General features: G+C 40.7%; 1 pseudogene; it reads left to right on the top strand.

The window, feature by feature from the left end:
• Positions 1–2,536: 2,536 nt before the first annotated feature.
• Positions 2,537–4,376, top strand: LOC112820645 (eukaryotic translation initiation factor 4B pseudogene; annotated as a pseudogene).
• Positions 4,377–15,509: the final 11,133 nt, after the last annotated feature.

The following is a 15,509-nucleotide window of genomic DNA, read 5'->3' as shown; positions in this document are numbered from 1 at the left end:
CACTCCCCCTGCTTGTGCTCTCTCTCTGTCTCTCTCTCTCAAATAAATAAAAAAATCTTAAAAAAAATCTAAGCAGTCAGGTAGCAATGAGTAAACACAAATACAAAGTATCACTTTGTATCACTAATCATAGATGAAATCATTTCTCTCCTAGGGCCACCAATATATTCTTTATGGTCAGCAAGTACAGAATAAAATATTTTTAATTTTGTGTTTTTATTTGGATGATAATTTTTTTAAGATTTATTTTATTTCTTTTAGAGGGCGGGAGGGACAGAGGGAGACAGGCAGTCTCACGACCCTGAGATCATGACCTGAGCTGAAACCAAAAGTTGTATGCTTAACCGACCATGCCACCCAGGTGCCCCTGGATGATAATTTCTTTAATAAAAATTAAATATAATTATTGGCTCATCTGGCTAAACCTCTTCGACATTCAGGCTTAAGCTTGCATTTGTGTTTATTGAATTGGCACCAAGTAATACTACTTTGATTTTCATAAGCAACAGAGAAAAAATAAGCTGCATATTTATATATGAAAGATTCATTCCTGTCAAAAAACAAAAGACAGGGGCGCCTGGGTGGCTCAGATGGTTAAGTGTCTGCCTTCGGCTCAGGTCATGATCCCAGGGTCCTGGGATCGAGTCCCACATCGGGCTCCCTGCTTCTTGGGAGCCTGCTTCTCCCTCTGCCTCTCTCTCTCTCTCTGTCTCTCATGAATAAATAAATAAAATCTTAAAAAAAAAACCAAAAGACATGGTGTCCTCTGAGAGCAAGTGTTCTACATGGTTCAAATAAAGAAAAGTGGTGGGAGAATCAAATCCTCACACCACACAAAATTTTATAAGGGGGCCAGACTGAGGACTGTATCTTAGCTGTCAGTATTTGAACAACTGCTTCCAGCTCTGATGTAAGAGCTGGTTTTAGACCAAATCTCTCACTGAGAATGACGGTAAATTAGATTTTTTTTTAAAAAACAAAACTTTGAAGGTATCAGAGAGCAACCAAGGCATCTAGGATTCATAGGGCTAAGAATAAGAAAGAAAGAAAATATAATGAGATCAGGGTAACATTCTGCATCATTCCCTGCCTAAGACATTTGCTGAATTATAAGCAAAAAAGTGCAGGGACTAGAACCCAAGCAGAGAGATGCCTCTCAGGGAGCTTTGAGGAGTCTCAGGGCTACCTGAACAAAATGAGGAGTTCAAGGCTAGAAAGAGAGCCAGGATTGGAAGGGCTCCCATCCCAGAGAAAAGAGAATTATTGAAAAGTGAGCTGATATTCCAACTCCTTTTCCCACCAAGGCATTTGCTGATTCCTTAGCCATGCACCATGCAGGTAAGAGATCAAGCCCAATTAGAAAGAGGCAGATAACAGGCTGATGAGTGAAACAGTCTCATTGGGCTTGAGAGTCAAAAAGTGGAAGTGAAGGCCCAGCAAGGAGCTGGAGCTCTGAAAAACACCTCCAGTTGAGACTCTAGATACACAACAAAGGGAAATAAGGATAAAGTGGAAATAAATTTGCCTTTAAAAAAGTGTCAAAATATTGTATTCCCTAATTGGATTAGGGTGACCTGCCCCTACTCTTTCTGCCAGAAGAAAGTTAAATTATCTCTGGAGAAGGAAAGCATTATATAGAGCTTCTACAATTATTCATACACAGTGTTTAGCATTTAAACAAAAATCTACAAGTTATGTCAACAAATAGAACCAAGTGACAGAAAATCAGAAGAAAAACACAGAAATAGATCAGATCCACAGGAAATTGAGATGTTGAAGATATCAGACACAGGCTATAAAATAATTATGATTAATATCCTAAGTCCATTTGCTTCCTCCATGTCATTTCATGGTTTGATAAATAGTTCATTTCTTTTTTAGCACTGACTAATATTCCATTGTCTGGATGGACCCCAGTTTATTTATCTGTTCACCCACGGCAGGACATCTTGGTAGCTTCCCGGTTTTGGCAATCATGAATACAGCTGCTGTTAACACCCATGTGCAAGTTCTTGTGTGGACATAAGTTTTGAATTCCATTGGGTAAAAGGTAAGAGTTTATTTAGTTTTGTAAGAAACCAGGAAACCATCTTCCTAAGAGGCTATACCATTTCCGTTTCCACAATGATCTAGAGTTTCTGTTGTTCCACATCCTTGCCAGAATTTGATATTGTCAGTGTTTTGGACTTTAGCTGCTGTAATAGATGTGTAGTGGTATCTTGTTTTAATTTGCATTTCCCTAATGACACATAATTTGAGCATGTTTTTATATGCTTATTTGCTCTCTCTATATAGCAAATAGGTGTTTGTTCAGGTCTTTTGCCTATTTTTTTTATTGAGTTGTTCTTTATTTTCATTGTTGAGTTTTAGGAGTCCTTTGTATATTTTGAATAATAGTCCTTTATCAGATACGTCTTTTGCAAATATTTTCTCCCAGTCAGTGGTAAAGTCAACTTTAAGGTAAGAAAGATTACTAGAAATACAGGGGGACATTTTATAATCATAAATGGGTCAGTTGCTCTCTCTCTCTCTCAACATGGCAGCCCCAGCAAAAAAGAAGAATAAGAAGGGGAAGACTATCTCCCTAACAGACTTTCTGGTTGAGAATGGGGTACTGGTGGGGGAAACACCTAAGTCCCTGAACCAGTCATCTGGGCTGATGAAACAGATAACCTGGAAGGAGATGTTTCAGCCACTTAGCACAGTACTGATGACCATGTGTATAGGACTCCTCTAGTTGACCATTCTATCCTGCCACTGCTCCATGGGCTGCTCAAGAACCCAATATTGAGAAGACCTATCTTCCCAAATTGTCACCCTCACTGCTTTTCTAGGGAACGTGCCCTGCGCTGTGACAGAAGACTCTGTTAAGGAATTCTTTGGATGATTAAATATCAGTGCAGTACATTTACCATGTGAACCCAGCAACCCAGAGAGGATGAAAGATTTGGGTTATGCTAAGTTTGAGGACCTGAGTTGGAATTCCTTGCTCAGTGCCCTGAGCCTCAAATGAGGAGTCTCTAGGCAACAGTAGAATCTGAGTGGACCTTGCTGCTCAAACACAGGATAAAAGCAGGAATGATCATTCTTCTGGTGGAGATAAAAATCAGGATTCTGACAAAACAGATGCATACTGGAGGGCCCATCTTGAGACAGAGAGCTTTGATGACTACCTGCCAAGAAGAGGCGATGATAGCTTTGGAGACAAGTGTGAGATTGTTATGATTCTGGCCAATATCATAATGGGCACTGGGATGTGGTACCATGATGGCCCACAACAGGATATGGATTGATACGGGGGCTGGGATCACTGTGATGACTGAAGCAGCAGAGACTATGACAGAGGTTATGATTCTAGGATAGGCAGAGGCAGAAGAGCATTTGGTAGTGGGTACCATCAGGATGATGTCTATAGAGGAGGAAGGGACCACTATGAAGACAGATATGACAGAAGAGATGATTGGTCATGGAGCTCCAGAGATGATTACTCTCAGGATGATTAGAGGCATGATGTTAGAGGTGCCCCCAACAAACCGAGTCTAAAGCCTTGGAGTACTTCCAAGGAGGATGGTTCCTCTGCTAGCACATCACAGCCCATTCGAGGAGCCTGTCTATGGAAAGGCAAAGCCTGATGACACAGGTGCTAGAGAAGGAGAAGTAGAAGAGTAGCTACAGAAGGGACAGGGGAAAGAAGGAACAGAAGAGTGTCAGCGGGATGAAGCAAAACTAGAATGTCAGCCTTGGGAGAGATTCCAAGCTGGCAAAGTTAAGAAACTCAAGAAAGGGAACAGTTGAAGACAGGAAGTGAGTCATCACAGGCTGGGACCTCAGCCCCATTGGGCAGAAGTGCACCAAAGAGAGAGCATGAGAAGTCTCTAGAAAATGAAACACTCAGTTAAGAGGAAGACTGTCACTCTCCAACTTTTAAACCTCCCAAACCTGAACAGCATCTAAAGGTAATGCCAGCCCCTCTACCAAAGCAGAATGCTTGGGTGCAGCGAAGTTCTAGCCCTCCTGTTGGATCTCAGAGCTCAGACACAGAGCAGCATCCCCCTACAAGGGGTGGGGTAGTTCCTGCTCAACCATCTGAGAAAGGACCAGCAGGGAAAGATGAAAATTCAGTGTGGGATGAATGTACAAAAGGTCAAAGTGGGAACTCCAGCTATAGTTCAGGGGATGAGGGAAGAAAGACCACTGGAAGGATTCACATAGAAAGATGATAAAAGAGGTCAAGTCCCCTGATCTGCACCTGAGACCAAGAACCTGAAGAAGACCTGGCCTCCAAGTTCAGTTCCCAGTTCGGTTCTGCAAGTAGGCATGCTGCTGTCTCCACTGATAGTGGAGATGGCACCGAGGGAGAAGATTACATGGAATAGATCTCTACATCCTGTGCTTCCTCCTGGTTTCTCACCACCCTGGAACATTCAAGAGCAAATCAAAACTCTATCCAGAAAAGATAAATTAAAACTCACTGTCTCCTGGGGAGAAAAAAAAAAAAAAGAAAGGGGATCAATCTACTAGGATGATTTACTAGTTCTGGGACTAGGGATTTTCTGGAACTTGTTTTAAAACAGAAAGTCCTATGCACACTGGGATATGCTTGCCACCTTTTATAGTGGCAAAAGACCAGGGAGCTTGGGTGTCAAACTAAGCCGAAGTCTTCCTTGCAGTCTCTGGTTTGCTGCATCTCCTACCCTTCCACCAACACAGCTTCAACTCTGCTCACAGGCACAGGAGGTGCCTGCCTGCCGCTTCCCCTCTGCAGCCACATGGCCAGTACATCTACCATCCCGGTAGTCAGACTCCATCTTTCTCAAGGATTTTGTATTCAGAAGAGGGAGAAAGTACAGCCTTTTACTGCTCAAAAAAACAAAACAAAACAAAACAAAAACCAGAAAGTGTGAAGGAAACAAATATATAGATACATATTTCTATATCTCTGTCTCTATTATCTCTGGAAGAAGAAAACTGGTCACAGGGTTGCCTCTGGGAAAACAAACAGAGTGGCCAAGGCACAAGGGTGAGAGGATAGGAGGGAGAATTTTTCCTTTTTTAGCTTATTTATTTATTTATTCACATACGATTCACCTGTTTGAAGTGTACAATTCAATGGTTTCTAATATATTGACAGATTTGTGCAACCAGGAGTGAGACTTTTAAATATAAAAAAGTCTTTTGTATCTTTTGGATCAGGAACCATGATAGTATATCAATAACTACAATTGAAATTAGTTAATTAATAAAAACAAAAAAGTTGCTATTTCCCTTGTGGTCTGTCATATAATCTGTAAGGAGCACATAAACTGACTTCAGTGTTTTCTCCTTGTTTCATATAGTCATTCAATTTTCTTTTTTTTTTTAAAGATTTTATTTATTTATTTGAGAGAGAGAGAGAGGGAGGGAGGGAGAGAAAGCACCAATAGGGGTGAAGGGAGAGGGAGAAGCAGACTCCCCGCTGAGGAGTGAACCTGATGTGGGACTCCATCCCAGAACCCCAGTTTCATGACCAGAGCCGAAGGCAGACTCTTAACTGACTGAGCCAGCCAGGCACCCCATTCATTCAATTTTCAACACATATTTTAAATTCCTAGGCTGTGGCCAACCCCATAGGCACTGAGATTGCATACTCAGAAAGAATTCTTGTCCTCAGGAGCATATAATGTTCATTTTATATGTTCCTAGCAAAATTGGTATCCCTATGGAGGAGCAGCTGATCTATATCTCCTTTTGCATTCTGCAGCCCTCAGTGGTTGGGGACACACATTTGGTGCTTATGGGATACATGCAATGAAAAATAAAATAGAATGCAAGGCATACCCCAAACAAAAGGACTCCTCAATGTTTTAATGAAAACATTGGTTGGGTAACTTTTGTTGCCAGCAATCAGAGAATGGAGGGAAGCTCCTCTAAAGACTGGGTTCCAGGTTTACCCCTCTTATGTCTCCAGGGATCTGCCTCTTACAGAGCATTGATTTCAGAATAGCACTCAACATTTTCAGGTACTTGTCACCAAGCATGGATAGCACCATGTACAGTGAGTGATCATACATTTGGTCTCATAACTCCCTCCAACTTGGCACAAGTTAGAGCATTTTCAAAAAGGTGTTTATGTTCATCTTCAGTGTTCTTTCTTAACTCACTCTAATTTGCTACTGTGAATCTATGTTACCTGTGGGGTTTCTTGTTGTTGTTTGTTTTTGTTTTTGTTTTTCTAGAGAGAGAGAGGCCAGGTGAGGGGCAGAGGGAAAGGGAGAGAGAGAGAGAGAGAGAGAATCTCAAGTAGCTCCACCCCCAGCACAGAGCCCAATTCAGGGCTTGATCTCACAACCCTGAGATCATGACCTGAGCCGAAATTAAATATCGGACACTTAACCAACTGAGCCACTCAGGCGCCCCTACCTGTATATTTTTTAAGTTAAAAATAAGTTAAAACTTAAGGCCTCTACAAGAACCTTCCTTGACTCCTCCTTCACCTCCCCATGGTAGTTTTGGTTCCTTTAGTTTCCGTGAAACCTATACTCACCTCTAGCACAGCACTTACTATAAGGCATTTCAATCACCTGTTTAATTACCTAGGTCCCCTTTAGACTGTGATTTCCTCAGGGCAGGTGCTGTGCCTTTCATAAGTGGATCTCTAGGGTTTTGCATGGAGACTAGTGCACAGAGGCTTTCATCTTTCTACCTCCCCTAACTGTCCTGCTTTTCACACCCAACTCAGTCAACAACCAACACCACACCTAGTCTCAAAGAGCCCAAAGAAGACTTCTTCTCTTCAATCGGCTGACATGTCTAAGCCCTGAGAACCCATTTGCAATGAATATGAGAAAATGAGGATTCGAGACAGACTTGATGGGCACACCCATCTTAGGAATGCTAGAAGTTAAGGCAGCAACTCAGGCATGTGATTTTGGTGAGAGCTATATTCATTCATATGTTCATACATATGGAATGAAAGGTAAAGAAAGGGAAGGGGATGGTGAGTTACGGACTGGAACTAGATCTTGAGACAAGATATAAATTTGGAGCTGGAAAGGCCAGGAAGGCATGAATCTCTGCTTTAGAAGACAAATTGATGGAGGACAGACAGAGCATCATACAAACACTGAACTTAGACAAAATTCAATTAGGTATACTTGGCAGAAAGGAAGGGAGGAAGAGAGAAGGTACAAAAGGGGGAAGCGTAGAAAAAAAGATACAAGAGAAATAATCATTTAAATAATACAGGTTTTTTTTAAAGGATTTTTTTTTACTTATTTGAGGGGGGGGGGGGGAGTGCCGGGGGAGGGGGGTGGAGTGGGGGCAGGGGGAGAGGGAGAGAAATCCTAAAGCAGATTCCCCACTGAGCCCAGAGACCAACACAAGGCTCCATCCCAGGACCCTGGAGATCATGACCTGAGCCAAAATCAAGAGTCGGACACTTAACCAACTGAGCCACCCAAGTGCCCCAATAATACAGGTTTTTAATTTTTTTAATGTACAGGTGATCCTACACAACATTTCACACAGTGTTGTTCCCGAAGAGTTTGAGAAGGAAGAAGTGACATCTACTTTACCTTTAGTGTACAGGGATTCAGTTTTGACCACTTGGATTATCAGGAGAGCTTAAAAAAAAAAATACAGGTGCCTGGATCCTACCCTCAGAAAAGTCTGATGTAATTAATTGGTCAGAGGTGCAGCCTGGGCTTTAGCTTAAGAGCTCCCAAGTGATTTTTTTTTTCCAATTTTAAGAAAAATTATGGTAAAATACACATAAAATTTACCATCTTAACCATTTTTAAGGCTATAGTTCAGTGGTATTAAATATATTCATAATGTTGCACAATCATCACCACCATCCACCTCCAGAACTCTTTTCATCTGTAAAACTAAAACTCTATACCCATGAAACAACAACTCCCACCCCTCACCCCAGCCCCAGGAAACCATCCTTGTATTTTCTGTCTCTATGATTTTTTTCTAAGTACCTCATATAAGTGGAATCATATAGTAGTTGTCTTTTTTTGTCTGGCTTATTTCAATTAACATAATATCCTCAAGGTTCATCCATGTTGTTAGCATGTGTCAGAATTCCCTTTTTTCTTGAGGCTGAATAATGCTCCATTGTATGTATATAACATATTTTGCTTATCTATTCATCTGTCATTAGACGCTTGGGTTGCTTTCACATTTTAGCTATTGTGAATAATGCTTCTATGAACATGGGTGCACAATTATCTCTTTGAGACCCTGCTTTCAGTTCTTTTGTATATATAGCCAGAAGTGGAATTGCTGGATCATATGGTAATTCTACTTTAATTTTTGGAGGAAGCTCCATACTGTTTTCCATAACGACTGCAGCAATTTACATTTCCCTTAATAGTACATAAGGGTTCTAATTTCTCCCCATCCTTGTCAACACTTGTTATTTTTTGGGTTTTTGGTAGTAGCCATACTAATGGGCATGAGATGATATCCTATTGTAGTTTTGGTTTGCATTTCTCTAATGATAGTCATGTCAAGCATCTTTTGATGTGCTTATTGGGCATTCATATATTGTTTTAGGAAAAATATCTATTTAAGTCCTTTGTTCATTTTTGAATTCAGTTGTTTGTTTTTGGCTGTTGAATCTTAGAAGGTCTCTATATATTCTGGATATTAATCCTATATCAGATAGGGAATTTACCTATATTTTCTCCCATCCTGTGGGTTGTCTTTTTATTCTGTTGATGGTATTTTTTGATGCATACATTTTAAAAAATTATCATGAAGTCCAATTTGTTTATCTTTTCTTTAGTTGCCTGCACCTTTGAGGTCCTATCCAAGAAATCTCATTGCTAAACTGAACATCATGAAGCTTCTGCCGTATGTTTTTTTCTAAGAGTTCTATAGTTTTAGGTCTTACATCTAGGTCTTTGATCCATTGTGAGTTAAATGTTGTAGGTGGTGTTAGGTAAGTGTCCAACTTCATTCTTTTGCATGTGGATATCGTTTTCCCAGCACCATTTGCTGAAAAGGCTGTCCTTTCCCTATTGAGTGGTCCTGGCACCCTTGCCAGAAACCATTTAACCATATATGTGAGAGCTTATTTCTGGGCTGCCTATTCTATTCCATTGGTCTATATGTCTGTCTTTATTCTAGTACCACATTGTTTTTGATTACTGTAGCTTTGTAGTAAGTTTTGAAATCAAGAAGTATGAGTAATCCAGCTTTGGACTTCTTTTTCAAGATTGTCTTGGCCCTTCACGGTTGCTTGAGATTCCATATGAATTTTAGGATGGATCTTTCTACTTCTGCACAAAATGTCACTGGAATTTTGATAGAGATTACATTGAATTTGTGGATCACTTTGGGTAGTATTGACATCTTAACATTTTAAGTCTTCCAGCCCATGAACATGGATGTGTTTCTATCTGTGTCGTCTTTACTTTCTTTCAGTAATGTTTTATAGTTTTTTATACAACTTTTTAACCTCCTTACTTAATTCCTAAATATTGTATTCTTTTTATGCTATTGTAAGTGGAACTTTTTTTTAAGATTTTATTTACTGGGGCGCCTGGGTGGCTCAGTTGGTTGAACGCCTGCCTTCACAGGAAGTCTGCTTCTCCCTCCCCCACTCTCCCTGCTTGTGTTCCCTCTCTCGCTGTGTCTCTCTCTGTCAAATAAATAAATAAAATCTTTTTTATTTATCTAGAGGGAGAGAGAGCACAAGCAGGGGGAATGGCAGGCAGAAGGAGAGGGAGAAGCCGACTCCCACTGAACAGGAAGCCTGAAACGGGGCTCCATCCCAGGACCTGGGGCTCATGACCAAAGGCAGGTGCTCAACCAACTGAGCCACCCAGGTGCCCCATAAGTGGAACTTTTTTATTAATTTTCTTTTCAGATGGTTTATTGTGAGTATATAGAAATGTAACAGATTTTTGTGTATTGACTTTATATCTTGCTACTTTGATTCATTTAGTTCTAACAAGTGTGTGTGTGTGTATAATCTTAAGGGTTTTCTACATATAAGATCATATCATCTGCAAACAGAGATCATTTTACTTCCTCCTCAAGTGATTTTACTGTGCAGCCAGGGTTGAGAATCTCTGTGGTTGGTCTTGATTCCTAATCACTGCTCTTAGTTGGGACTTCATGCTGTGTTGAGTGTGATTCTAGTATTTAAAGACATGTATTTGTCACTCAAAATGACCCCCGCCCATTCAAGCCTATAGTTTCATCTGGTGTTTGCCAGAGGAAAAAGTAACCTGTTCCAGTGTTGACTATATCTGACTTATTAAGAGTTTATACATCTGTATTCTCTTCTTTGTGGTATTTAAAGGGTTTCAAATGTGATTTTTTAAAAAGCTGCCCATTACCCCCTCCTCTTACCCTTCAAAGGTACCACTTTTATTATTTCCTTATGAATTCTTCTGAGCTTTGTTATGCAAATTCAGCTAATGCAAATGTTTATTATTTTCCCACTTTTAAAACATACCATGCTCTATTTTGCACATTTAAAAAATTATTTATTTATTTTAGAGAGTTAGAGAGAGAGTACAAGCAGGGGTAGAGGGAGAGGGAGAAGCAGACTCCCTGCTGAGCCGGGAACCTGATGTGGAGCTTGATCCAAGGACCCTGGGATCATGACCTGAGCCAAAGGCAGACACTTAACTGAATGAGCCACCCAGGTGCCCCTGAATCTTTTTTTTTTTAAGATTTATTTATTCATTTTCTAGAGAAAGGAAGAGAGAGCAGGTGGGAGGAGGAGCAGAGGGACAGGGAGAGAGAGACTCCCCGCCAAGCGTGGAGCTATATGTGGGGCTTGATCCCAGGACCCCCGAGATCATGACCTGAGTCAGATGCTTAGCGGACTGAGCCACCCAGGCACCCCTGCATCTTTACTTTATTTTATTTTATTTTATTTTATTTTTTTCATCTTTATTTTAAATTTAAGAATAGTTTGGTATTCTAGCACCCACATCTTTAAATATCAACTTTCACTTAAAGGAACTAGGCATTCTTGGAAAAACAACTCATTCCAGATTTGAGCAAGGTATGTGCAAGACGACTTTAGAATAACTTGTTCTGTAAGAAAATAAGATAGCTCTCAAAGACCAGTAGAGGATGCAGAGGCTACCTCTGGTAAAAGATGGAACAAGAAGAACATCAACAAGATTGAAAATCATCAAATGTATCAAATCCATAATTGCAAAATATATTCCAAAAATATGTCACTGTTGGAGAATTTTAGAGAACCTTAGTTTAAAGCTGCAAAAAGTGGGAGAGTGAATCAAGCATTTCAGTACAAACTATACCATTTTAGTACAAACTATACCACTTTAGTGCAAACATGACAAGGGAGGCTTCTCTTTATAGAAGTATTCTACTAACGAAGAAGTAATGATAGAATTCAAACTCTGCCATTTTGTACCTGTGATGAATTAATGGATGTAGAGCCTAGAGCCAAGGCAATGATATCACAATAGATAAACATCCAGATGTAATATGCCACCTGATAAAAGTACACAGGACTACTTATCAAGTCATCCTGCTACCAAAGAAATGTTAAAAATGAAATTAATTGGGTCAAACCTATAGATATAACTACAGATATAACTATAATACATAACTGCATTGTAATTATTGTAGTATATTGTATAATATACAATAACTACAATATAATATAACTCCTATAGATATAACTACAAACCTATAGATATAACTTATAGATATAACCTCCAGTTGGGGAAAGACAAGGGACAGAGGAATATTTCAAATAACTCCACAGGGATACAATAAGCAAAATCCCGACTATGGGAAACAACAAATAAATTACAAGGGGTAAAAAGAGATGGAGGGGATCCTGTAGATGAAACGAGATTTAAGAGATATCAACCAGTTGCAATGTATGCAACTATGGAGAAAAGAGTTAACTCAGCAGGCCTGAGAATGCTACCCTTACAAAGGCCTGCTTACAAGGATGGCCCTTGACTGGCATCTGGGGAGGATTAGACTGGGAAGGGTTCTCACCATTCCCTAACTAAGAAGCATGGCTCACTGTGCATAAACTATAAAAACAATGTAATCTGTGCTAAATACCTGCTTTCCTACTGGGACTCTGGACTTTTGGTATATGCTAGGCACTGGGTGCCTATATGATCAGCCCTAAGTAAAAAACCATGGGCACAGAGTCTCTAGTGAGTTTCCCGGGTAGACAACATTTCACGTGTTGTCATAATTTGATGCTAGAGGAATGAAATGCATCGTGTGGGACTCCTTTGGGAAAGGAGTTTTGGAAGCTTCCTTCTTATTTCCTCTGGACTTCATTCACTCCATGTGCCTTTTCCCTTTGCTGATTTTGCTTTGTGTCCTCCCTTTGTAATAAATCATAGCTATGAGTATGACCATATGCTGAGTCCTATGAGTCCTTCTAATGAATCACCAAACCCAGGAGTGGTCTTGGGGACCCTAGACATCATACCTTATTTGGATCTTGATAAAACATACAAGCAAGCAAAAAAATGAGGGGGGGATGAGAAATCAGGGAAATTTGAACTCAGTGTAATGATACTGAGGAATTAGTTTTTAGATGCGGTAATAGTATCATAGTTCTGTTCAAGAGATGTGCACATATGTTGAAATATTTGTGGGTGGAATAATATGAAGTCTGAGATTTGCTTCAAAATAATCTGGAAGGAAGGATTGGAAGTGGGTACAGGTTGTATAGACGGAAAACGATTGGCCATGAGTTAAAGCCTGTTGAAACTGGAACATGTGTCTCTGGGGCTTCATTGTGCTATTTTGTCTACCTTTGTATATGTTTGAAATTTTGTGCAATAAAAACTTTTCTAAAAAATATATTTTGGAGTTTTTTAAATTTCAACTCAAAGATAGCTTCCTTGTTTTTGTTTTTGTTTTTTTTTTCCACTGATGCAGAATATTCCCACTATATAGGGTGGTCTCAGTTCTGTGTGATTTGCCTTGCCACACTGTCTTTAGGACCTGACCCTCATGTCATGCGCAAGTGCTCTGAGAACTGCTTCTCAGCTGAGCTCATAGAGGCCTGTCCCAAATCCCCCAAACATAACCATTAACCTGAAAGAGCTGTAGTGTCGGCCATTCCATACCAGGTGAAAAATGCAGTGATTCTTAGAAGGCATCCTACTTGAGGCAACGCGAACAAAGGCAAGCAGTGCAGTAGAGATTGATTGTTGTTCCCACAGGAGACCCAGAGGTTAGAAGTGTCCAGAAGTATCAAGAGTCTGGAGTGGTGCAAACGTGAGTCTGCAGCGCTATCCTGGTAGTGTCTCCAGGTCTTTGAGAAACTAGAGGAGGGGAATTGTATGGCCAGAAGTTAACAGGTCTGTCTTTCCAGGGTCTCCAGATTCCATGGTTTGTGCTACCTTAGGGTAACTGATCCCAAGGTTTTGGAAGAATATATCGGTCAGGATTCTTCTGTGGCAAGCCACAGAAACCAACTCTAACCACTTTAGGAGACATTCTTAAAAGGTATATTGTTGTTGGAAGGATGTTGGATACTGGATAGCTCACAGAATTAAAGGAAAAGTTGAGCAACCAAGTCTCTGAGAGTACAGGAACTGCAGCAGCTTTGGGGGAATCTAGAAAGCTGTCCCATGGATAATCTCTTAGAGATAAGTCATCAGGACAGAACCACCTCTATCATTGTTTTTTCCTGGAGTCACACTGTCAAAAGTTTGCTGTCCTAGAGAGAGGGATCTTTGACCTAGTTTGGTCAGAATGGATTATGAGTCCATTCTCAGCTAGAGAAGGGCAGTGCCCCCCTGGTCAAAAGACCTCTCAGGAGAGCATTCAGTGGGTGGGAGAGGGGTGCGTTCCTATAAGGAAATCAGAGGTCCTCTATCAGCTCATGGGGGATGGATCCTGGGCAAACAAAATGACAAATGTGTAGTACTGAGGAGAGGAAGAACTCTGGGGTGGGGCCTTAGCATGGCCAACTGTGGAGCTGGAGTTCCAGGAAGATTGGGTGGGCTTTAGCAGGTCAATTTCTTGGGCTATAATCTGGGCCCTTGATTTTCTCTTCATTGGTGTAGCCTAAGAAGCAAGGGCTGCGCTAGAGAAATAGATGACGTATGACTGTCCTGCCCTTTCCTGTTCAACAGAGGTTTTAAAACCCTCTGGACATTAAAAAATAGAGTAAAGGGGCACCTGGGTGGCTCAGTGGATTAAGCGTCTGCCTTAGGCTCAGGTCATGATCTCAGGGTCCTGGGATGGAGCCTCATGTCGGGCTCCCTGCTCAGTGGGGAGCCTGCTTCTCCCTCTCCCTCCCCCAGGCTCGTGCTCGCTCTCAAATAAATAAATAGAATATTTTTTTAAAAATACAGTGCAAATTATTAAAAGAGAAGAAAGAACATGAAAGAGTCCTGAACAGGAGCTCAAGGCAAGAGTTCTGCTGTGTGCTGTTGACAAAGACGGTTCCATCCATTGGCCCAGTTAGCCAGCATTGTGTTCAGTCCCTTCCCAGTTCCCCTGTACCACCAACTCTTGCAAATCCCACTGCTTGAGAGGCTTGCATTGCCCTCTGAGGGCTGTCACACCGTGATGCTGAATTGTGAAAATAGAGAATGTAGCAGTCCTGGTCACAAAACCAGAGCATATACATAAACTCAGGAAAGTGGACTTAGAGAAGTTAAGGTTATTGAACAGTGAGGTGATTTATCCAAGAAGCTGTGGAATTTCCTTCCTAGGATATCTTAACTACACAATAAAATAAATTTCTAGCTAAATACCAATTTCAAGATGGTGTTCTGGGTGCCTTCAGTTCTAAGGCTTTTTATTCTCTCAAGAGCCAAAATGTAAACATAGAAAATATAATGTGCCTTTCAATTATAATTTTGATGCCTCTTTGGGCATGATGCACAATTCCTGGCTTCCACATTCTGAAGCTTGGTTGCTTAGATTTGGAGAACAAGTGGCTGTTATCTTTACTCATCAGTTTTCAGAAAGATCTAGAACCTTTGGCACAGTGGTTATGAGAGGCCCAGGAGACAGCGTTAATAAATTCTAATCTTGCTTTACCCACAGTCACACTGAGTCACTCTGGCAAGCTCCTGACTTCTTTCTTAGGAAGCTCCATCTCTTTCTCCTCTTCTTCCCTACCCATTCTCTTCCTATCACTTGTACATTTCTTTTGATCCAGCCAAGGCACTATTGGTATCAGGGACATTATTTAATTCTTGGTTATCTTTGAATGTGCACAGCAGGAAAAATAACCACTTACCCTCCCTGCCTCCTTTTTATGGTTATACAATAATTCACATTTTCTTTAAAATTAATGCAGTCAGCCATAGATCTCGCTGGTAAAAAGGGTTTGAATCAGTGCTGATCCAGAACTAGAAAAATAATTCCATGTTCACACTCTTCTTCATGAATCAGTTGGTGCCTTTTCCCTGGGTATAATAGAAACAACACTGGTAGTCAGAAAATGAACAAGTCAAGGGATAATCTTGACAGTCCCTTCCGACCCAGAGGTCATTTGGCTGTCCATTTTCATCTCTTTTCGTGGCTAACCC

The sequence above is a fragment of the Callorhinus ursinus genome, unplaced genomic scaffold (assembly GCF_003265705.2).
Source record: "Callorhinus ursinus isolate GAN/ISIS: 27379988/994484 unplaced genomic scaffold, GSC_fseal_2.0 scaffold10, whole genome shotgun sequence".
Taxonomy (NCBI): Eukaryota; Metazoa; Chordata; class Mammalia; order Carnivora; family Otariidae; genus Callorhinus; species Callorhinus ursinus.
The sequence above is the reverse complement of the archived record's forward strand: the minus strand, read 5'-3'. Positions and strand labels throughout refer to the sequence as shown.